This window comes from Triticum urartu, chromosome 3, assembly GCF_003073215.2.
Source record: "Triticum urartu cultivar G1812 chromosome 3, Tu2.1, whole genome shotgun sequence".
NCBI classification, from domain to species: Eukaryota; Viridiplantae; Streptophyta; class Magnoliopsida; order Poales; family Poaceae; genus Triticum; species Triticum urartu.
In genome coordinates this window covers 237,364,936-237,389,590 of record NC_053024.1, presented here as the reverse complement: position 1 = coordinate 237,389,590, position 24,655 = coordinate 237,364,936, and positions in this window count along the sequence as shown.

Sequence of the window (24,655 nt, the reverse complement as noted above, 5' to 3'; positions counted from 1 at the left end):
ACTCATAAAACCGATCGTCACAGAACTTTAAGCGTGTGGACCCTATGGGTTCGAGAACTATGTAGACATGACCAAGACATGTCTCCGGTCAATAACCAATAGCGGAACCTAGATGCTTATATTGGTTCCTACATATTCTATGAAGATCTTTATCAGTCAAACCGCATAACACTATACGTTGTTCTCTTTGTCATCGGTATGTTACTTGCCCGAGATTCGATCGTCGGTATCCCAATACCTAGTGCAATCTCGTTACCGGCAAGTCTCTTTACTCGTTCCATAATACACTATCCTGCAACTAACTCATTAGTTGTATTGCTTGCAAGGCTTATAGTGATGTGTATTACCGAGAGGGCCCAGAGATACCTCTCCGACAATCGGAGTGACAAATCCTAATCTTGATCTATGCCAAATCAACAAGTACCATCGGAGACACTTGTAGAGCACCTTTATAATCACCCAATTACGTTGTGATGTTTGGTAGCACACAAAGTGTTCCTCTGGTATTCGGGAGTTGCATAATCTCATAGTCATAAGAACATGTATAAGTCATGAAGAAAGCAATAGCAGTAAACAAAAACGATCAAGTGCTAAGCTAACAGAATGGGTCAAGTCAATCACATCATTCTCCTAATGATGTGATCTCATTAATCAAATGACAACTCATCTATGGTTAGGAAACTTAACCATCTTTGATCAATGAGCTAGTCAAGTAGAGGCACACTAGTGACACTATGTTTGTCTATGTATTCACACATGTATTATGTTTCCGGTTAATACAATTCTAGCATGAATAATAAACATTTATCATGAAATAAGGAAATAAATAATAACTTTATTATTGCCTCTAGGGCATATTTCCTTCAGTAAGACAGACAATGGTGGAAAATAACCATGGGAGAATCGATAACGATGGATCTTTGATCGACTTTGATAGTTGTGCCAACGTTGGAGCAATAAAAGGGGAGATCGGATGGAGGCAATGTAGCGGTAATGTATTGGTAGACGGGTGAAAGAGGTGGAACAACGATGATAGAATGATATGTGAAAGAGGATGACTAGAATGCATGACAAGACATCCCATCTAATACTATCTAGGAGAGATGACCTCCACCCGTAGTGGCAGAGGCAAGGGGGGCGAGCAGGGACCTCCCTAACGATCGAGTGATCATTACATATGTACTCATTACTTAGCTATACATATGCATATATAGAAGAACTTGTCCCCCCAACCACCTTAATGTGAAAAAAGGAAAATTGAAAAGGCCCATGTGGAGGCTCGCTTGTGAGTTGTTTTCGAGCCTCCCGGGCATTGGGCAATTCTTCTGTGATTAGCACATGTGTGGGTTAACATTGTGATGTTTCCATTGTGCACCCTCCGCATGTGTGTCTCTGCTCTTCTTGGTCAAGATCTGATTTTGACGATGGCGCAGATTCATTGAACAATTCTTTAGGATGCCAATGAACTAGCCAAGGTCAACACATCAACATTGTCTACTAATCTCTCTCGATTCTCAATTTCTTGTCTTGCATCATGTCGAACTTATACATCATTTTATTATTATTTTGGTGTGATTTGTGATTTGTGATTTGTTGCCACGTTAGGGCATAGGCACTCACAATCATGCGAAAGTCAATCGGTCAATGTCTCCTTGAGAGATATTAGTAAGCATGGATGGTTGTTGCGCGCATGCGAACGATGACCAACTGGTCTACTTTGACCTACGGTAAAGGGGATGAAAAGGGGTGGATTTGATCCTCTAGGTATATATTCTATATACATGGATCGTTTTCTTTCAAATACAACAACAAAATTTCCTACAACTATGATGTGTTGTTTAAACATCTATAGATGCAAGTTAAAAGCACTAAGACAACAATTTAGTTATACAATGATTGTTTTGTTCGTATAACTTAAATTTCTATATGATAATGTTTTGTACTAAGGCATTTAATTCATGTCATATTTCAAAGTAGTAGTTTGATTATCAACTTCATCTATTGGCACGTGTGTGGCATTATTGATCAATATTAGCTACAGCTAGATACGCTCCAGTTGAAAAAAATGTGTGTGTGTGAGTTGTCTTGACAAGTCTTAGGTATGGAACTATTGGGTAGTTTGTGGACACCACAAAATGGCCTCAACCACGTCTCCCCCCAAGTCTAAATTCTGGCTCCGCCCATGTACATTCGACAAGTCATGCATGCACTACTAAAACTAAGTTGAACGTGAGTCCACATGCACCACTACTGTCTATTCCTTGTTAGGTAGTTGATTTAAGTCAAATATAGTTGTGTATCTTATATTTAACTAGCGAAGAAGTATTTATTGTATCTTATCTTTTCATCTTCTTTATCTGACATTCCAGTTTAGTCTCATAATTGTATGAATCACTTATCACTAAGCAATTAACTGGTAGGTTCCCTATAACCTAGTCGTCAATGTGGATAACTGTAATTTCAACTCGTCTTCATTAATCTGAACTTCTCTTCGGGGGTAACTCAGGAACCAATGCATGAGGGAATCACTAATCATCGTTCAAGTGCACTTTCTCTCTCGAAAGACCAGCTGTATGTGTCCTTGGCCATGATGTCCCGCCCATTAAGATTGCATCATGTGGGAATGCAAGTATCATGCCTCTATTTGCGCCCTCTTGCAACTGTTGTGGTCCACGTGAATAGCACCTGAAAGAGCATGCCATCTTGGCCCCGTGGATCGATGCCTTCTGATCATGTGGATTGTCATTAGACGCTTCAGATTGCTTTAGCAGTGGTCGCATAAACGATGGTATCGTGAGAGTTTTTATTAGGGGGTGTCCTACTGCATTCTCTTGGGCTCCCGTTACAATTCATTGGCAACATGACAACAACTTAAAATATAAAAAATTATAATGCAAAAAGAGTGTCTCCTGAGTCGTAATGCAATCAACGATACTTGCTCAAGCGGAACTTCGAAATTGTGGAGGTTAATTGTGCTTGTGGAGAATGTGTCTTCTGTGAGTTTTCACCGAAGTCATGGTGGAAAATTGAGAAACAAATGTGAAGTTAGAAATGATAACTGTGAAGTACAACAGTTGAATGGATCAAGATGGCCCTAGGGGAGGGATGAATAGAGACAACTACAAATTAACTCGAATAATTAACAAGTTTAGGTTATGTGAAATATAAAGGTGTGCCTAAAAATTGTTATGGTGATATAAACAACACTTTATAATGAACACAAAGGTAAGTGACTAGAGTGAACTACAAGTAAAGATCTAGGATTAGGGATAACTGAATACTCCGAAGATGACGTGGAAGAGACTTTTGATAGTCCCAATCAAATTCGACATGATTTTTACACGAAGGAGCGGTAATGGGAAGAGGGGCAATGAGACTTGTCACCGGTTGTGCATCCCCACCCTAGTGTTGGGAAAGGGACCAACAATGTCCATTTGCCAATCTTTCCTCCACCGCCAACTCAATCATTACTTTAGATTTGCGTAATGTGTCAATACCACACACCGAGGGTGGCTTCTCCAAGTGAGAGCCCGACAACCTACCTGGTTATGGGCCCCTAAGGCCCACCCAGAAGATGAAGAAGGAGGAGATCCAGAACAGATCCCAGGCGTTCATGGGATCTTCATGGACTCCAAGTGAAGGAGGTGACGTCTAGATAGATCGCATCTTCGTCGTGTAAACCCTAGATCCCGCCATGTATATGAGGGGGGATATGGGTTCTTATACGCATCTAATCTCTCATAGAACAACTCTCGGTAGCCATCTCTCTAAACATTTTATTCCTTTGCACGAGGAATCCCTCACCATGAATAACAACAAAAAGCAGAACATAGGGTATTACTCTTCAAAGGCCCGAACCTGGGTAACTTTGATACATCTCCAATGTATCTATATTTTTTTATTGTTTCATGCTATTATATTATCATTCTTGTATGCTTTATGTGCCATTTTATATTATTTTATGGACTAACTGATACGTTTTCAACACATCTACATTTCCAAACACTTTTTCTCTTGTTTTGGACTCTAATTTGAATGAAACTAACCCGGACTAATATTGTTTTCAGCAGAACTACCATGGTGTTATTTTTTTTTGCAAAAATAGAAGTTATCGGATTAGGCTAAAAATTTACAGAGATTTTTTTGGAATATAAGAAAATACTGACGAAAAGATCCACTGGTGGGGTGCCACCACAGAACCACAAGCTCAGGTGGCACCCCCCAGGGCGTGCCACTTGAGCTTGTGGGCCCCTCGGTGCTCTGTTTGCCCTACCTCCAAGTCCATAAGTACCATCCCACAAAGAAAAAAAATAGGGAGAAGGTTTCATCGCACTTCACGACACAGATCCGCCGCGACCTCCTGTTCTTCATTGTGAGGGCTGATATGGAGTCCGTTTGAGGCTCCGGAGAGGGGGTTCATCACCGTCGTCAACATCAACCCTTCTTCATCAACAATTCATGATGCTCACCACCGGGAGTGATTAATCCCTCTGTAGGCTTGCTGGACGAGATTTATCATGTAATCGAATCAATTTGTTAGGGCTTGATCCCTAGTATCCACTATATTCTGAGATTGATGTTTCTAGGACTTTGCTATGCTTTAATGCTTGTCACTAGGGCCTGAGTGCCATGATTTCAGATATGAACCCTTTTATGTTTTCATGAATATATTTGAGTTCTTGATACTATATGCTAGTTATATGCACTTGTTATTGTTCTGAATCATAGACCCCAAGGTGAAAAAATTGGGATACTCTCTGGGATGACTGTAATTCAAGGAGTTCATGTATTCACTATGTGTTAATGCTTTATTCTGGTTCTATATTAAAAGGAGGCCTTAATATCCCTTAGATTTCCTTATGGACCCCGCTACCACGGGAGGGTAGGGAAAAAGTTATCATGCAAGTTCTTAATATAAGCATGTATGACTATATACGGAGTACATGCCTACATTGAATTAATGAATTGGAGCTAGTGTGTATCGCTCTAGGTTGTGACTGTTATATGGTTAATGTCATCCAACGCAAATATCCATCGCTGATCCAATACCTACGCATTGCTCATATTGTTCTTTGCTAAGTTACTACTATTGTTGTTGTTGCTACAATCGCTACAAAACTGCTTTTGTTACTGTCACCGCTACTATTGCCATTGTTACTTTTACTATCAAAACTACCAAACTCCTGTGCTACTAAACACTTTGTTGTAGAGAAACAACTTTCCAGGTGTGGTTGAATTGACAACTCAGCAGCTAAGGCTTATAAATATTCTTTGGCTCCCCTTGTGTTGAATCAATAAATTGGGTGAAATACTACCCTTGAAGATTGTCATGATCCCCTATACTTGTGGGTTATCAAGACCTTTTTCTGGCACTGTTGCCAGGGAGCATAGCTGTATTTATTAAGTTCACTTGGGATTTGAATATCTGGTTATCACTACGAAGAATCTAGAAGACTCTGGGACTAAGATTATACCCTCTAAGACGAGGGGAGGTAAGGTATTGTCATCTAGCTCCGCACTTGATTTGCCTTTTGTTTGAAGTAGGCTTGCGACACCACCACCTCCTATTCATTTCAATATGTTGCAAGTAATTGATGATACTACTTCTGTTATAAATGAAACTTGTGTTGATGCTAGTACTTTGCTTGATGAAACTGTGAATTTGAGAATGTTTAAACTGATGAAAATTATAATTCACCTATTATGCCTAGATCTCCTACTAGATTTGAAATGTCTAAGGTACCTGAGGGTTACGTTATGGAGGGGAGATTGCTAGAGACACTATAAAAAAGACACTTCCGTGATGATACGTGTTTGTCACAGTAGGGCATGTTTTCTGTCATGCATGTACATCCATGACAAATTTTTGACAGAATCAAGATAGTCATACCTGTGCTGTCGTAGAAGTGTTCCATGACATTACCTAAATTATCATCATGGAAGTGTCCACTTCCATGACGATAAATCGTGCGTCATAGAAGTGCTTTCGTCAAGGGTGACTGACACATGGCATCCACTGTAACGGGACGGCGTTAAGCTATCGGGTCCGGTTTTGGATCCGATAACCCACTAACAGCAATGACCAATGCCGATTTTCCACGTGTAAAATTCTCATTGGCTGATGAAACCACGTGTCAGCTCCGCGTTGGCATAGGTGTCACTCATCCAATGGGCGAGATGCGTCTATGATACGTTGACACGTGGACCGGCCCATAAAGATTAAATGGGTCGGCCCAACTAAAGGCCCACAAGATTTAGCGGGCCATAATGGGCCGACCCAGCTAAAGGCCCACAAGATTTTGCAGACCATAATGGGCCGATCCAGCTAAAGGCCCAACATTCTCAGTTAAGGACCGTACGACTAGTGTTAAATCGGCCCGTTAATGGCCCGTACTAAACTTATCATCATTGCGGCCCATGGTCACTTCTGGCCCGTTAACAGTCCGCTAAGAATTTGGGCTGAATTACGACCCGGTGTGTTTCCGGCCTATTAAAGGTCCTGCTTCATTTGGGCCCATTTATAGGCCATTGAAACTTTCGGCCCGTAAATGACCATGAAGGATATGGGTCATATTCGGCCATGTCTGACTTTCGACCTGTTAGAGGCCCACTATAGATTTGGGCCACTTTCATCCTGTTAACGCCGGACGAAATCCATGGGCCATATGTGGCCCAACGCCACATCGGGCCTACTAACGACCCATATAAAAATGGCACTAATCAAGCCCGACCGAACTTCCGGCCTATTAAAGGCCCATGTAGTAGGTTGGCACATTTACGGCTCGTCTGAATTTTGGCCTATGGATGATCCGCATTGTAAATGGGCCACCATTTCGGCCTGCTAAGACCAGTGGGTTATTTGGCCCAATCAGGGCCCAATCTTACTTTCGGCCTACTAAAGGCCCATGTTTTTTTATTGGCTCAAGATATTTACACATGTAAACGGCCTATTATTACTTAGGGACCAAATTATATTTAGGTGTGTTAAAGGCCCACTATGGGCACTGGCCTACCAAAAAAATATGAAAGCTTATGCTGATTTAGGCCCAGATATTTTTAGTGGGCTACATGCGAATTTCGGCCTAGAATTGTTTTTAGTCCAATTGGAATGGGCCCGACGAATGTTGGCATGTTGGGCTCCTATGAAGCTTTCGGCCGAATACATTACTAAGATAAATCTACACTTTACAAAAATAGCGTCGTAATTACTGCAACCTTTGGCAGCATCATAAATGTTGTATCACAACAAAATAAATTCCAACCATACAACAAAAGGCATGTTGGCATAAAGTTTACAGCCCTTGCAGATAAAAGCACCATCAGATGCATAGAAGCACAAATCATTTGACCTGAGTGCTTATGTTTCAGGCTGTAGAATCTGATGGAGCAGCACAATCTTCCCCTTTTTCCGCCATTGCTCTTGAACAACGAAGCAAATGTCTGATAGTCTGGTTTCAAAACCATTCATATCTTCATGACATTTGTCAACCACTATTTTTTTTCCGACACAACTTCCATTAGGGATTGGACTTGTGTATGGAGCACAGATATATCACTCTGTCTAGCTGGAAGATTTTGTTCAGTAGGCGATTTGGACGAGGTTACCTTGACAACCAACCCAGAATTACGCAGGAAGGTGCTTTTTGCACTGTTAGTGGAGAGATACTGATGCACTGCAGTAAGAGGTGACATTGTGCCTGTGGTAGCCTCGCCATCTTCAGGTGGTTGTGGTTGTTCAATCATTTGTTCCATAGCTTGCTGAAAGTTTGAACTTGTAGATTAGTGTACCAGATAAGTTACTAATGAGACAAAAACAAACAAAGTAGGTTCCACGTTTATACATAACTTATTTTGGTGAACTACTGTAATACATTAACATGTATTGTAGTGCCAACTACATAATAAAAGCACTTTCGGAACATATGTCCATGTAGCATGCCTACTGTATTGTCTATTTCCTCACATTCGTTGACATCTAAGGATAAAGAGACATGGTTTAAAGTAGGATAAAGAGACATCATTCATATCATGGGCAAACAGATATAAAACAAACAGGCTATTGTATCATTGTGTGCGCATGTGAACATAACAACTAGATTACAGATCAAGACCAAAAGAATATCCTTCATCTCTTTTAAACCATGTAAGGTGAAATGATACGTTAAGACAACTGTGTATAAAGTGAACAGAGTAACTGACATTGGTTGCAAACGAAGCTGTTAAATGAACACATCATAGTACCAATCAGTTCAAAGGCAGGAGGAGTAAGGACTTACAACAGCGGCCTGAACTGGTGTGCTCATGCCCTTCATCTTGCTGGTGTGGCAATCCTTGAAGATTTGCACTGCATTCGGTTCAGGTTCTTTTTGGTCCGCACGGGTTTTCCTCTGTATTTGGAACAAGTCAATATAGATATGATAATATGGCACAAAAAAAGAAGGAAGTATAAGCTATTTACAAGAGCCTCGCAGTGTGCAATATAGCTACGAGATCCTGTTATCTGTTGGAATTTCACTTTAGAACAGTTGGTCTTGTTCTTCAAACAGTTAGCCTAGAAGAAGATACACTTGTAAGGCACATACATAAATACAAGTTCAATATGTGGTCTGATCAAATACATATACCCTACCTGATACTTTGGATCAGACCAGTGTTTAACAAGGGTTATCCAGTCTTCATCTGTAATATATTCCACTGGAGATGTTTGGGCGATTTCATTGTTAGCCTTGCCTTCAAAGAGAGATTTTGTAAGGTGGCACCGATACTGTCGCAGAGCAGACTGAAAAACATGAGTGCATGCTTGTTTAGTTGCATCATCTTTTGGATCCAACCTGAACCTTATTTGTTGAAAAAAGAATGTGAGTCTTATTAGGAGGAAGCTAGAAAGTATGGCACAGAGCAAGACAATATTATAAATTGCAATGAATAACATTAATTACGGATAAATGGTTAAGGAAGGTGTTAAACTGGATATTTTCTTTCTCATTCCTGTATTGGATCCACGTTGGGATGATACATGCATGACACGTAACGGCAATGGCTGCCTCTGATACTAACCTGGCTGATTCTGTAGCATCATGTGGCCTTTTAAACCTGCCTGAAAATGGATCTCCATTCTTCCTCCTTTAGATTTTTTTAATCTGTCAAGCATTATCCCCGATGTCTGTTTCCGCTTGCTTCGTGGTGCTAGTTCAACAACGAATATGGAAAGTGTTAGTTCACATCAAACTGCGAGAGTACATATAAAGGAGCATGCAACTGCAACTTGACTCGGTCAGGTACCGTCTTGGTGTTGATGCTCATGAGGTTCATCTGATCATGCCAAGTCCTGTTGTGTGAGCAGTGCTTCAGAAGTAGTGTTAGGTGTGAATGCAGCTTGGGAATTGGCCAGTTCCAGAGCAAATGAACGAGTAACTCGTTGAGATGCTGGTACAGTTGAAGCGGATGCTACAGCTGGTGGAGCAGGTGATACTGTGTTTGTAGATTTATCCGGTAGACTTGGACCTTCTACTACACTATAAGTACTAGCAGAATCTCGAGGGCGGATCCTTTTCCCCTTCACCCGACGAGTAACACCATTCCCTACTATATTCTTTTCCTTGCTCTTTTTTGAGTTTTCCATATCAAGGCATACCCACAACACAAAAGAATAAAATCGCTCTTCAGAACTCATTGATGCATGGTACATACAAGCAATACTTTGATGTAAGACAACCATATGAGGATGGAATATGTAATAAAAATAGGACGGTGTGACATATTCACAGCTACATGTGTCAACTAAGCAGAAGGATTTTCAAGAAAATAGAAGTAATGCAAGCTAGACATCATATGAAAGATGCAACCAATATCACTCTGCCTAGTTAAAAGTGTCATTTCGAAAAATTAGAAGCATTACAACGTAGAAATAATGCAAGATGCAACCACTATCAAACTGCCATGTTAAAAGCATCCAATCATGAGTGACTGATGCGGGATACACAACAACAGTACTTTGATGTAAGAACATGGTATGATTGATATATGCAGTGTATTCTAGACACAGAAAGGCATGTCATATGCACATTTATAACGTATAAACTCAGCAGGTGCAATTTAATCAAAATAGAAGAAATACAGGCTAGACAACATATGCAACATGAAACCAATTATCACACTGACAACTTAGAGCAAGCACCTGCGATGGTGGAGTATGGGAGATGAACTCATCATGTAGACTTGGGACTTCAACTTCATTAGCAGTAGCAGTGACAAATCTAGAGAGTCTCTGTTTGCGTCGGTCCGGAGGACCACCAACATCCCCTAACTTACTCTTTTCCTTCCTATTTTTTGGTATTGCCTTGTGAAGTCAAAACCAAAAGAAGATGAATAAAATTAGCTCTGCATAATTGGTTGATGCATGATACAGACGAACACTATTTTGATGTAAGGCAAGCGCAGGATAGGAGGATGGAATATATACCAAAAAAGATAGCATTGCATATTCAGACATACGATAGGAGGATGGAATATGTATGAAAAACAGTAAGCAGAAGGCATTTCAACAAAATTAGAAGAAATGAAAGCTAGGCACCATATGAACATGCAACCAATATCACTATCAGGTAACAAGTGTCTCGTCGTAAGTGCCATTTCAAGAAATTAGAAGCACTACAAGCTAGAAGACAATGCAATATGCAACCTACATCACACTCCCAAGTTAAATGTGTCTTATGGGTAAGTGATCGTTGCAGGTATAAGTTGTAAGCTACGCAGATGCAATTCAAGAAAATCAAAAGCAATACAAACTAGACATCATATGGAACACGCAACCACATATAACAGTTCCAAGTTAGAGCAAGCACCTGTGATGATGGAGTAGGGGAGATGTGCTCATCATCTACACGTATGTTCTAGAAACAGGAACAAGTGTCATATTCATAGGAATTATGTGTAAAGTAAGCAGATGCAATTCAACAAAGTTAAAAGCAATACAAGCTAGACATCATACGCAACATGCAACCACATATAATAGTGCCAAGTTAGAGCAAGCACATGTGATGGTGGAGTAGGGGAGATGTGCTCATCATCTACATAGCTACATTGACTGTCTAGCCTCGCGTTGTCTTATGAATCTTGTTGGGAGGATGGCGGAGTAGAATCTATAGGGACCCTCCGTTTCAGTTGCTTGGAAGGACCACCGTCATCAATTGCCTTACCAATTTCTTTCCGCTTTATTGATTTTGCATTGTGACGTTAAACTGACAAGAAAAAGGAATAAAATTCGCTATTCAGAACTCATTCATGCATGATACTGACGGACACTACTATGATGAAAGGCAAAGTCATGATACGAGGATGGAATATGTATGAAAAACTGGACGGCTTGACATATTCACACCTATGATGTGGTAACTAAGCAGAACGCACTTCAACAAATTAGAAGCACCGCAAGCTAGACACCATATGGAAGGTGCAATCAATATCACTCTGCCAAGTTAAAACTATCTCGTCATAGGCAGAGTTCATCAAACTAGAAGCACTACATGCTAGAAATCATATTCAAGATGCAAACATATATCACACTGCCAACTTAAAGGTGTCCCATCATATGTGACTGACGCAGGATACACAAGAAGAGTAGTTTCATGTAAGAACATGGTGTGATAGACAGATATAGTATGTACCAAAAACAGGAAAGCGTGTCATATTCACACGTATCATGTGTAAGCTAAGCAGACGCAGTTTACACTAATTAGGAGCAATACAAGCTAGACACCATATGCAACATGCAACCAAATATCACACTGCCGAGTTAGAGCAAGCACCTTGGATGGTGGAGTAGGGGAGCGGAGACTTGGAACTTGTAATGCACTAGCAGTACAAGGAGAATCCGTACAGATGCTCCATTTACATTGCTGCAGAGGACTACCATCATCGTCTTCCTTACTCTTTTCCTTCCTCTTTTTTGATTTTGCCTTGTCAAGTCAAACCCACAAGAAAAAGGAACAAAATTTGCTCTTCAGAACTCATTAATGCATGATACTGACGAGCACTACTTTCATGTAAGACAGACGCATGATAGGAGGATGGGATATGTATGAAAAATAGGATGGCATGACATATTGACATGTATGATGTATAAAGTGTAAACTAAGCACAATGTGTTTGAACTAGTTAGAAGAAATGCAAGCTAGAAACCATATGAAAGATGAAACCAATATCACTCTGCCAAATTAAAAGGGTGGACTAACAAATGTATTTGACCAAATTAGAAGCAATACTCCCTCTGTTCCACAATGTAGTGCCTATAGATTTTTCTGAAAGTCAAACTTTGTGAACTTTGACCAAGTGTATAGAGAAAACTGTCTACATCTACAATACCAAACATGTACAATCTGAAAGTACAACTCATTATGTATCCAATGATGTGCATTTGGTATTCTAGATGTGCCTATTTTTCTCTAGGTGTGTCATATTCACATGTATAATGTGTAAGCTAAGGAGATGCAATTTAACAAATTAGGAGAAATACAAACTAGGCACCATATGCAACATGCAACCAGATATCACACTGCCATGTTACAGCAAGCACCTGGGGTTGTGGAGTAGGGGAGATGAGATTTAGAACTTGCACTGCAGTAGGAGTAGCAGGAGAACCTGCAGAGATCATCTGTTTTGGTTGCTCCAGAGGACCACCATCATTTCGTGCCTTCGTCCTTTTAGATTTTGCCTTGTCAAGTAAACACACAAGAAAAAGGAATGAAATTCGCACTTCCAAATTCGTTGATGCATGATACTGACAAACACAACTTTTATGTATAGCAACCACATTGTAGGATGATGGAATATGTACGAAAAATGCTAAGCAGAAGGCATTTTAACAAATTGTAAGCAATGCAATCTAGACACCATATGAAAGACCCAACCAAAATCACTCTACCAAGTTAGATGTGTCTCATTATAAGTGTCACTTCAACAAATTAGAGGCAATACATGTTTGAAATGATATGCAAGATGCAACCAATATTACACTGTCAACTTGAAGGTGTCTCATCATAAGTGATTGATGAGGGATACACAAGAAAAGTAGTTTGATTAAGAACATGGTTAATAGAAAGACGTAATATGTACCAAAAACAGGAACGCATGTCATATTCATAGGTATAATGTGTTAACTAAGCACATGCAATTTACCCTAATTAGAAGCATTACAAGGTAGACACCATATGCAACATGCAACCACATATCACACTGCCAAGTAAGAGCAAGCACCTGCGATGGTGGTGTGGGGGAATTGCGGTCATCAACTAGAGAGCTATTGAAAGTGCAACTATCCCTAGGTGGTTTTGGTAATTCATAACAACATATAGCTCATTGAGCTAATGCTATTCCAAGATGATTATTTCAGGAAAGCTCAATGATTGGCATGGCATGGATGTGAAAGTGGAACCCTCAAAATGCTAAGGACAAAGGATTGGCTCAAGCTCAAAAGCTCAAGACTCTTCATTTTATATTTTAGTGATCCAAGATCACATTGAGTCTTTAGGAAAAGCCAATACTATCAAGGAGGGATGAGGTGTTGCTTAATGAGCCTCTTGCTTCATGTGCTTAGTGATATGCTCCAAAACCCTCAACTACTTTCCCATATCCACATATGACCTAAACCCTAAGCCAAACTCGGTCCTACCGATTCTTCCTATCTGGCGCCACCGAGTTTCACTTGTCATAAGCCACTGCCAAACCCTAGCAATTCGGTTCTACCGATAGGGATCTCGGTCTCACCGAGATGGGATTGCAAACTCTCTGTTTCCCTTTCGTAACTTTTCGGTCTCACCGAAAGAGCGAATCGGTCCCACCGAGATTGCAATGTAAATTCAGTGTTTCCTTTTTGTAACTTTTCGGTCTCACCGAAAGAGCAAATCGGTCCCACCGAGTTTGCCTGACCAACTCTCTGGTTAGCTAATTACCAAATTCGGTCCCACCGAGTTTTTGTAATCGGTCTCACCGAGATTACGTTATGCCCAAACCCTAACCATATCGGTCCTACCGAGTTGCATGTCAGTCCCACCGAAAATCTCTAACGGTCACTAGGTTTACATTTTCGGTCCGACCGAGTTTGTTGATTCGGTCCCACCGAGATTGGAAAACTGTGTGTAACGGTTGGATTTTGTGTGGAGGCTATATATACCCCTCCACCTCCTCTTCACTCGTGGAGAGAGCCATCAGAACACATACACAATTCCAACTCATATGTTCTGAGAGAGAACCACCTACTCATGTGTTGAGATCAAGACATTCCATTCCTACCATATGAATCTTGATCTCTAGCCTTCCCAAGTTGCTTTCCACTCAAATCTTCTTTCCACCAAATCCAAATCCTATGAGAGAGAGTTGAGTGTTGGGGAGACTATCATTTGAAGCACAAGAGCAAGGAGTTCATTATCTACACACCATTTGTTACTTCTTGGAGAGTGGTGTCTCCTAGATTGGCTAGGTGTCACTTGGGAGCCTCCGACAAGATTGTGGAGTTGAACCAAGGAGTTTGTAAGGGCAAGGAGATCGCCTACTTCGTGAAGATCTACCGCTAGTGAGGCAAGTCCTGTGTGGGCGATGGCCATGGTGGGATAGACAAGGTTGCTTCTTCGTGGACCCTTTGTGGGTGGTTGCTTCTTCGTGGACCCTTCGTGGGTGGAGCCCTTTGTGGACTCGCGCAACCGTTACCCTTTGTGGGTGGAGCCCTCCGTGGACTCTCGCAACCGTTACCCTTTATGGGTTGAAGTCTCCATCAATGTGGATGTAGGATAGCACCACCTATCTGAACCACGGGAAAAACATCCTTGTCTCCAATTGCGTTTGAATTCTCCAAACCCTTCCCTTTACATTCTTGCAAGTTGCATGCTTTACTTTCCGCTGCCAATATACTCTTTGCATGCTTGCTTGAATTATGTGATGATTGCTTGACTTGTCCTACAATAGCTAAAATCTGCCAAGAACTAAAATTGGGAAAAGGTTAAGTTTTTATTTGGTCAAGTAGTCTAATCACCCCCCTCTAGACATACTTTCGATCCTACAGCTACATTGACTATCTTCATTTAGCCTTGCTGTTTCTTGAGAATCATGTGGGGAGGATGACACTGCAGTATTTAAACGAGTAGCGCGTCTCACAGTAACCCACTGGGGTGACTGTCTCATCATAAGTGATTGATGAGGGATACAAAAGAGCATTAGTTTGATGTACGAACATGGTTAATAGACACATGTAGTATGTATCAAAAACAAGAAGGCAAGTCATTATCAATGATATAATGTGTAAAGTAAGCTGATGCAATTTAACCAAATTGGAAGCAATACAAGCTAGACACCATATGCAACATGCAACCACATTTGATAGGGCGGAGTTAAAGTAAGCACCTGGGATGGTTGTGTGTGGCAATTGAGATCATCAACTGTAGAGCTACATTTACTGTCTCCATCTACTGGCACTACACCCTTTAGAGCGCTGGGATGCTTAGTGCTTATCTTTGAATTACACTAGAGCGACTTCTGTCTTTTCTTTTTTGTATTCATCAACATTGCGTTAGAGTCTGAAATACCCATGCATAAAAAACAATAGTGTGAGTATGGGTGAAGTGTGTGCACAAGTAGTACAATGTAAAGGTAGCAGATAGCAGGCCAGTGAGAAATAAATGACGGGAGACATATGATAGATCTACAACATGCATGGCACACGAAATTACTAGATTCTAGGATTTTGAAATATGAGCACATGGATAGCTGGGAAATGCTGATGCTCCTCTAGCACACCACAAGGTGTGGTCCTATGAAAATAACAATCGACTGAAAACAAATAGGCCAGTCCATTTTTTCTGCACCGTTCGATGTACAAAGAACGGGCACATCGCCTTCATCTACCTCCAGCCAGTCAATGTTACGACCTTCCTCGAAACACTAGCGACCACCGGCCCAATCCCCTACCTCCGCCTTCCCCTCGACCTCACCGCACCGCCGTTCCTGGCACCTCCCCCGTCCATCCCTTCAAGCCCCGCCGACCTCCAAATCAGGCGCAAGCAGCTCCTGCACCCCACACCCCTATGATAGACACTGATGTGCCGCTTCCCTGGCGAACAGGCAGAGTAGGTGCTCCGCGCACCTAAGTGGGTGCTGCTTCTTTTGATTGTGATTCGACTGACCCTGAATTGAAATCCAGGCGGGCTACTGACCTCTAGCAAAGGTGAAATAGTAAATGGGAGGAAACCTTGTGCATTTAGTATCATGAAAAAGATGCAGTACGAAGCGCTCAACTAGTTTCTTTCGTGGGATGAATATGGTGTGAGCAGAGACGTAAGATTTGCATGAATAAGGGAAGAGGAGTACCTCTTTCTGCTGGCAGTGCTGTGTCCTCCTTCTGTTTTTCCAACAATCTTGTTGTGGTTCACAGGAAACGAGAAGTTGTGGAGGACGGTGGAGCCTTGGACGAACCCATGGCCAAGTTGTTGAGTGTGCTACGGTGGCCGTCTGTCGACGGCGGGGAACCAAATCCGAGGCGGCGAACGACGGCGTAGCGGGAACAACTCCGGTGCAGTGGACGGTTGCGACAGTGGAGCGGCAGCGGTGAGGTGTAGGACGGCGTGGTCGAAGTGGTTCTGATACGGCGCACGTCAGTGTCGTGGAGGCAGCTCTGCCTCGGCTTCAGTTGCTAACTCCTTGAGGGCGTTACGGTTGCGGTTGCGTTGGACGACGACGTCGGGGTATCGGCTTCGGCATGATGGAGGAGGGCGGAGGTGGATTGGGCGTGATGGGGTGGAGGACGGAGGAGGCTGGGGTTTCACGCCTGGTGGAGAGGGCGTTTTGGCGCCCACGGAGTATGAATGGGGAAATGGAGGGAGGGGGAACTAAGGGTGAACAATGTTTTGGTTTGGGACGCGCTTGTATGAAATTTGGGGAAAGTTAAAAACATTGCCCCCATCTAAAATTTCGGACATATTGCGGGTTGGGTGTAGGATAGTAATCTCAGGTGTCCCGAATGGTGGGTGGGATAGATTTCGGCCGAGCGCATGGGTGTTTAGGCGCCCACAGCGTATGAATGCTTCTCGGAGGCGGTTGAGACTGCCATCTTGGTGAATTTACAAACCTACCCCGGTTTAGACCTGTGGACATCGGGCCGATAGGCTACACGTGCCAGAGTCAGGACAGTAATTTCCTACCACCAAACATTAGTCTCGTGTGGTTTCGGGTGACCAGAGGCTTATTTGGCGCTTCTTTCAATATTTGGGAGCAGAAGCATTAACGTTTTCACTTCTCTTGGATTGAACTTTCAGGATTTGTCAAACTTCACAAATCTTTACTCTTGAAAATCCTAAAACTACGATTATTTTGGAATGGAGGGGGTACATTTGAATATACATTGTACACGAGTATATATTAAAAAATATGCAACTTACCTCAGTTCATGCATGGTTCCAGATATAATCACCTTGGTTGCAAAAAAATAGTTAGACATGCGTATGAATATATAACATGTTCAAACGCACAACAAAGATTGATGCCCCCTTTTAGATCTGCTTTACAAATGCCATTATCTCGGGTTTAAATAGATGAATGCACTTCCTATGAATTCGAATCTTCGAAACCCCCTTTGTGTTGAATTCAACATGTATTCTATTTCGTAGCTAGCAATTTGGAAGTATCCATGTAAGTGACAAATGTATAAAGTGCTTCACACTAACAACATGGAGTGCACTAATTAATGTTTATATATGAATTGCCAAAGCAATGCATTTCCTGTATTTCAAACCGCTCTCACTCTATGGATCGATAATATGAAATAAACATATGAACATGTTAGAATTCAATAGAGTATGGGTGTCTGATAGACCGATTTTCATTCATACGCAAATTGCAAAATTCATGATCTCATCCAAAAATAATAATACCAATTATATTTTAATTTAATGCGTAGAACCGCCTTTTACACATAGATGCACTATGCCTAGGCCCGTTCTCACAAATGTGCTATATATCTGTCTATCTAACGCACAAGTGCACACACTTTATATACATCTGCATTTATCTTTCACACATGCTCACAATCACTCCCGGGGTGTTGGGGTGTCTCACGCACACACTCCCTCTGTATCTCTCTCTCTCTTTCTGACTACTATGTACCACTCTTTTAACTAATCTTAGTTGGAAAACACTATTTCTCTCACGTGCATATATACACACGCACGGTCTCTACTAGCCCTCTATATGCACATATATGTGCCTACGTATCTCCCGCACGCACATTATCTTTAGGTCTCTCTCGCGCACATTGCCCCCCCAGACACACCTCTCTCTTAGTAGTTGGCATATATGATACCATCAGATCATTCTGTAGGATATCCCTGACTGTTAGGCTGGATGGTAATACGAGGCAAAGTTTTACCCAAGTTCGGACCCTTGCAGTTGAGGAAAAAGCCTACTCCTGGTACTGTATATATGTGATAGGGGTGTGTACAAAGTACACGTGAATACCAAGCATTGTGCGTGTATGTATACTATTGGCGAACTAGCCCCGAGGCTTCTATAATATACTCGGGGCCTAGGGTTACAAATCATATATAGTCGGCTTATCACCAGCGGGGATAGAGTCCTCCACGACTCTGGTAGCTTCGTGTTGTACGCCGAGTCCTCCACATGGGTCTTCGTATAATGCGTCTCGGTCCAACCTATGTGGCGCAGGATGGAACCGACCCATGAGTCCTCATGTTGACCCACCACAACTAGAAATGATGTGCCCACCACACCACACACACAACCGGCCACTAAGAAAATAAGCATATACAATAGTACAATGTTATACATGAAAGTTAATTGCATGGTGCATCCAAAAATATTTGTTCTGCATTGTGAATGTTTATATTTTCTCCTAAAATATTAGTCACGGGAAAGAGAAACGAAGGGCATATCTCTCCTTGTCTCCACCGGACACCCCCTCTTTCTACACCACTTTCACGTACGCACACAAACTATCTCTCGGCCCTCTAAAAGTATGCATGCCCATGACACATTCACGCATGACGGTCACTGTATTTCAAGCGAAAGCACTATACGGTCGTGGACTTCAGAATATGCTCATTACGGTCACCGTATATATTCTCGTGGTGATCATACGGTATCTAGATCACGATATGTCTTCATATTTTGTTGATGACACTGACGGACATTGTATTTGATGCGTGCTCCGTATTTTGTTGACGACACTTACAGTCATTGTATTTGAAGCAAAAGCACGATATGGTCACTGGACTTCAGAATAAGCTCATCACGGTCAGCACATACATTTTGTGGTGCTAACCAACCTGTGGTTGGATGGTTAGGAGGGCAGTGGTTTCTCGAGCCCACCAGGGTTAAAGTCTTGGTGCTAGCATTTATCTTGGGTTAATTTTAGTATTTTGCTAGCGATGTGCGTTTAGTGGGAGGAGACGTTCCACTCGACTATGAGGAACCTATGATGACTTCGTGAAATCTCAAGATCATATGCTAACTCACTCTCTCTCGAAGGTGCTCATAGGGGTAGGGTCTGCGTGTGTGCGCTTATAGCGGTGAGTGCTTGCGCCTATATATGAGTTCTTGCGTCTGTACCATGTTAAAAAATACATGTCGTGATTATATGGTCACTGGCTCACCCGTACAACTCTGTATTTTGTTGATGACACAATCAATTGACCAGTCAAACGTTCCACGTGGCACAATCAGTGTTGGACCATCGGGGTGCGTAACCATGGGGCCCACCTGTCAGTGCATATATGAAAGAAAGAAATGGTAGTTTGAGTCTGTACTATGTTAATAAAATACATTTTAGGGTGATCATACGGTCACTGGCTCACCATACAACTCCGTAATTTGTTGATGACATGATCAATTGACCAGTCAAACGGTCCACATCCAGCAGCGCACATTACCATCCAGCAGCGCACATTACCATACAACTCCGTAATTTTAGGGGCTAGAAGGATGGCCGGGGCGGCGGCGGACCGGCGGTGGGGAGTGGTTTCAGGGCGGGCGGGGAGGCGTGGCCAGCTTGACTCGGTTCAGCAACTCGTCGCTCCAGGCCAGCTTGACGAGGAGCGGCGCACGGGCGTTGTCGCTGCCGTCCATGCCGCTGCCTCATACCGCGCCTCCCGTTTCTTCGACCACGTCTCCCGTTTCTGTGGCCAAGACTCCCATGCCGGCGACCGCACCATGCAAGCAAAGATAGAAGCCGGGTGCGCGGAGAGCGACGAGTCGGTGGCCAGCGCCTCCGTGTCCGCCACCATCATCGAGGAGAAGTAGAACACGGGAGGCTGCCGCCACTTGGGTCCCATGAAGGCCACCGTGGAGGCGACACCGGTGTACACATCAGGTGTCTTGCCGGATCCTTTTGTTGCTAGGACCTTCCTCGACCCAGCATGGGCTCTATGGAAGCGGAGAAGCCCCCTTCCACCATCATCTTGGGCATCAGCCAACCATATCAGTTGGGCAGCAAGGAAGCGAGCTGTCCTTTGCACTGAAGCATGTACCTCCGGGGCTCCCGGCAGTTCGGTGATCGTGCTGCCGGACATGAGGAACACAATGGATCAACGGGCGACCATTTAGGTCAGGTATTATATACCTGTGCTATCTAGAACTAGCACCGCTTAGTTGATTTGAATGTGATGAAATCCGTCATGTTTGTATGAAAATCCGGTATTTTATATGAATTCTGTCATTGTTTATGAGAAATATCGCCGTGTTTGCATGAATTTCGTCCGGTTGGTAGAGTTGCTTTCAGAATGTGTGCGGCTACGGTTGGATGGCGTAATATGCGGGTCGCCGGTCAGTCTATGGCCGGCTCGGGCGGCGTGGTGGGACAAAAAAAAGCACAGCTCGTGTGAGCTCGTCTCCAATGTGCGCACTGGAGGATGCATGAGCACCCGAGCCATTCCTCGTTCATAGGTGGCAAAGGCACCGGTGGACAAAAGGGTCGCCAATATTTTGGCTACCCCAGGCAAAATCCAAACAGCCCCTCCCAGCAGATTCAAATCCCTCGTTTGCCATGAAATTTTGCCATGTGTTGTTTTCATGGACTAGCAAGATGCCCGTTGATACGTCCATTTTTCATCATGATTTTATATCGATATTTATTGCATTATGGGCTGTTATTACACATTATGTCACAATACTTATGCCTATTCTCTCTTATTTTACAAGGTTTACATGAAGAGGGGGAATGCCGACTGCTGGAATTCTGGGCTGGAAAAGGAGCAGATATTAGAGACCTATTCTGCACATCTCCAAAAGTCCTTAAACTCCACGGGAAGTATTTTCAGAATATATAAGAAATATTGGGCGAAAGAAGTACCAGGGGGGCCACCCACCGTCCACGAGGGTGGGAGCGCGCCCTACCCCCTGGGCCCGCCCCCCTGCCTCATGGGCCCCCTGGTGGCCCTCCATGCCCATCTTTGGCTATATGGAGCCTTTTGTCGAGGAAAAAATCATAAGCAAGCTTACGAGATGAAACTCCGCCGCCACGAGGCGAAACCTTGGCGGAACCAATCTAGGGCTTCGGCAGAGCTGTTCTGCCGGGGAAACTTCCCTCCGGGAGGGGGAAATCATCACCATCGATCCTCTCATCGGGAGGGGGTCAATCTCCATCAACATCTTCACCAGCACCATCTCATCTCAAACCCTAGTTCATCTCTTGTATCCAATCTTTGTCCCAAAGCCTCATATTGGTACCTATGGGTTGCTAGTAGTGTTGATTACTCCTTGTAGTTGATGCTAGTTGGTTTATTCGGTGGAAGATCATATGTTCAGATCCTTTATGCATATTAATACCCCTCTGAATATGAACATGAATATGATTTGTGACTAGTTACATTTGTTCCTGAGGACATGGGAGAAGTCTTGCTATAAGTAGTCATGTGAATTTGGTATTCGTTCGATATTTTGATGAGATGTATGTTGTCTCTCCTCTAGTGGTGTCATGTGAACGTCGACTACATGACACTTCACCATTGTTTGGGCCTAGGGGAAGGCATTGGGAAGTAATAAGTAGATGATGGGTTGCTAGAGTGACAGAAGCTTAAACCCTAGTTTATGAGTTGCTTCGTAAGGGGCTGATTCAGATCCATATGTTTCATGCTATGGTTAGGTTTACCTTAATACTTCATTTGTAGTTGCGGATGCTTGCAATAGGGATTAATCATAAGTGGGATGCTTGTCCAAGGAAGGACAGTACCCAAGCACCGCTCCACCCACATATCAAATTATTAAAGTACCGAACGCGAATCATATGAGCGTGATGAAAACTAGCTTGACGATGATTCTCATGTGTCCTCGGGAGCGCTTTCCTTTATATAAGAGTTTGTCTAGGCTTGTCCTTCTCTACAAAAAGGAACAGGCCATCTTGCTGCACCTTATTTACTTTATTTACTTGTTACCCGTTACAAATTACCTTATCACATAACTATCTGTTACCAATAATTTCAGTGCTTGCAGAGAATACCTTGCTGAAAACCGCTTATCATTTCCTTCTGCTCCTCGTTGGGTTAGACACTCTTACTTATTGAAAAGGATACGATAGATCCCCTACACTTGTGGGTCATCAAGACTCTTTTCTGGCGCTGTTGTCGGGGAGTGAAGCGCCTTTGGTAGGTGGAATTTGGTAAGGAAAATTTTATATGGTGTGCTGAAATTTACTGTCACTTGTTACTATGGAATATAATCCTTTGAGGGGCTTGTTCGGGGTATCTTCACCTCGACCAGTAGAGCAAAGAGTTGCTCCTCAACCTACTGAACCTACTGAAAATGTTTACTTTGAAATTCCTTCATGTATGATAGAGAAACTGCTAGCTAATCCTTTCACAGGTGATGGAACATTACATACTGATTTGCACCTAATCTATGTGGATGAAGTTTGTGGATTATTTAAGCTTGCAGGTATGCCCGAGGATGTTATCAAGAAGAAGGTCTTCCCTTTATCTTCGAAGGGAGAGGCATTGACATGGTTTAGGCTACGTGATGATATTGGATCATGGAACTACCAATGATTGAAATTGGAATTTCATCAGAAGTTTTATCCTATGCATCTTGTTCATCGTGATCGTAATTATATATATAATTTTTGGCCTCACGAAGGAGAAAGCATAGCTCAAGCTTGGGGGAGGCTTAAGTCAATGTTACATTCATGCCCCAATCATGAGCTCTCAAAAGAAATGATTATTCAAAAAATTTATGCTCGGCTTTCTCTCAGTAATCGCTCCATGCTCGATACTTCTTGTACTGGATCTTTTATGATGAAGACTATTGAATTCAAATGGGATTTATTGGAAAGAATTAAACGCAACTCTGAAGATTGGGACCTCGACGAAGGTAAGGAGTCAGGTATAACACCTAAATTTTATTGTGTAAAATCTTTTATGGATACTGATGCTTTCCGTGAATTTAGCACTAAATATGGACTTGACTCTGGGATAGTAGCTTCTTTCTGTGAATCCTTCGCTGCTCATGTTGATCTCCCTAAGGAGAAGTGGTTTAAATATAATCCTCCCATTTAAGTAAAATAGTTGCACCTATTAAATTTGAAGAAAAGACTATTACTTATAATGATCCTGTTGTTCCTACTGCTTATATTGAGAAACCACCTTTCCCTGTTAGAATACATGATCATGCTAAAGCTTCAACTGTGGTTAACAAAAGTAATATTAAGACACCTAAACCCTCTGAGCAAATTAAAGTTGAACGTAGTGTTGCTATGTTTAAAGATCTCTTGGCCGATAATATTGATGGGCCTGTTATTTACTTCTGCAATGAAGCTGCTAAGATTGGTAGACCTGATGCTAAAAATAAGCATAGACCAGTTGTAGGCATGCCTGCTATTTCTGTTAAAATAGGAGATCATTGCTATCATAGCTTTGTTAGTGCAAGTGCAATACCTCATTCCTTATACAAAGAAATTATGCATGATATTGCACCTGCTGAGATAGAAGAGATAGATGTTACAATTAAGCTTGCCAATAGAGATACTATTTCACAAGTTGGGATTGTTAGAGATGTTGAAGTCTTGTGTGGGAAAGTTAAATATCCTGCTTATTTTCTTGTTCTTGGTTCCCCACAAGATGACTTTTGTCCCATTATATTTGGTAGACCCTTCTTGAATACTATTAATGCTAAGATAGACTGCAATAAGGATATTGTTTCTGTTGGTTTAGGGGATATGTCTCATGAGTTTAATTTTGCTAAATTTCGTAGACAACCCCATGATAAAGAATTGCCTAGTAAATATGAAATTATTGGTCTTGCTTCTATTGCCGTGCCTCCTAGTGATCCTTTAGAACAATATTTGCTAGATCATGAAAATGATATGTTTATGAATGAAAGAAGGGAAATAGATGAAGTATTCTTTAAACAGGGACCTATTTTGAAACATAACTTGCCTATTGAAATTCTAGGGGATCCTCCTCCACCCAAGGGTGATCCCATGTTTGAGCTTAAACCTTTACCCCATACTCTTAAATATGCTTATCTTGGTGAGAAAGAGATATATCCTGTTATTATTAGTGCTAACCTTTCAGAGAATGGAGAAAAGAAATTATTGAAAACTCTAAAGAAGCACCGTACTGCTATCGGATATACTCTTGATGATCTTAAGGGCATTAGTCCCACTTTA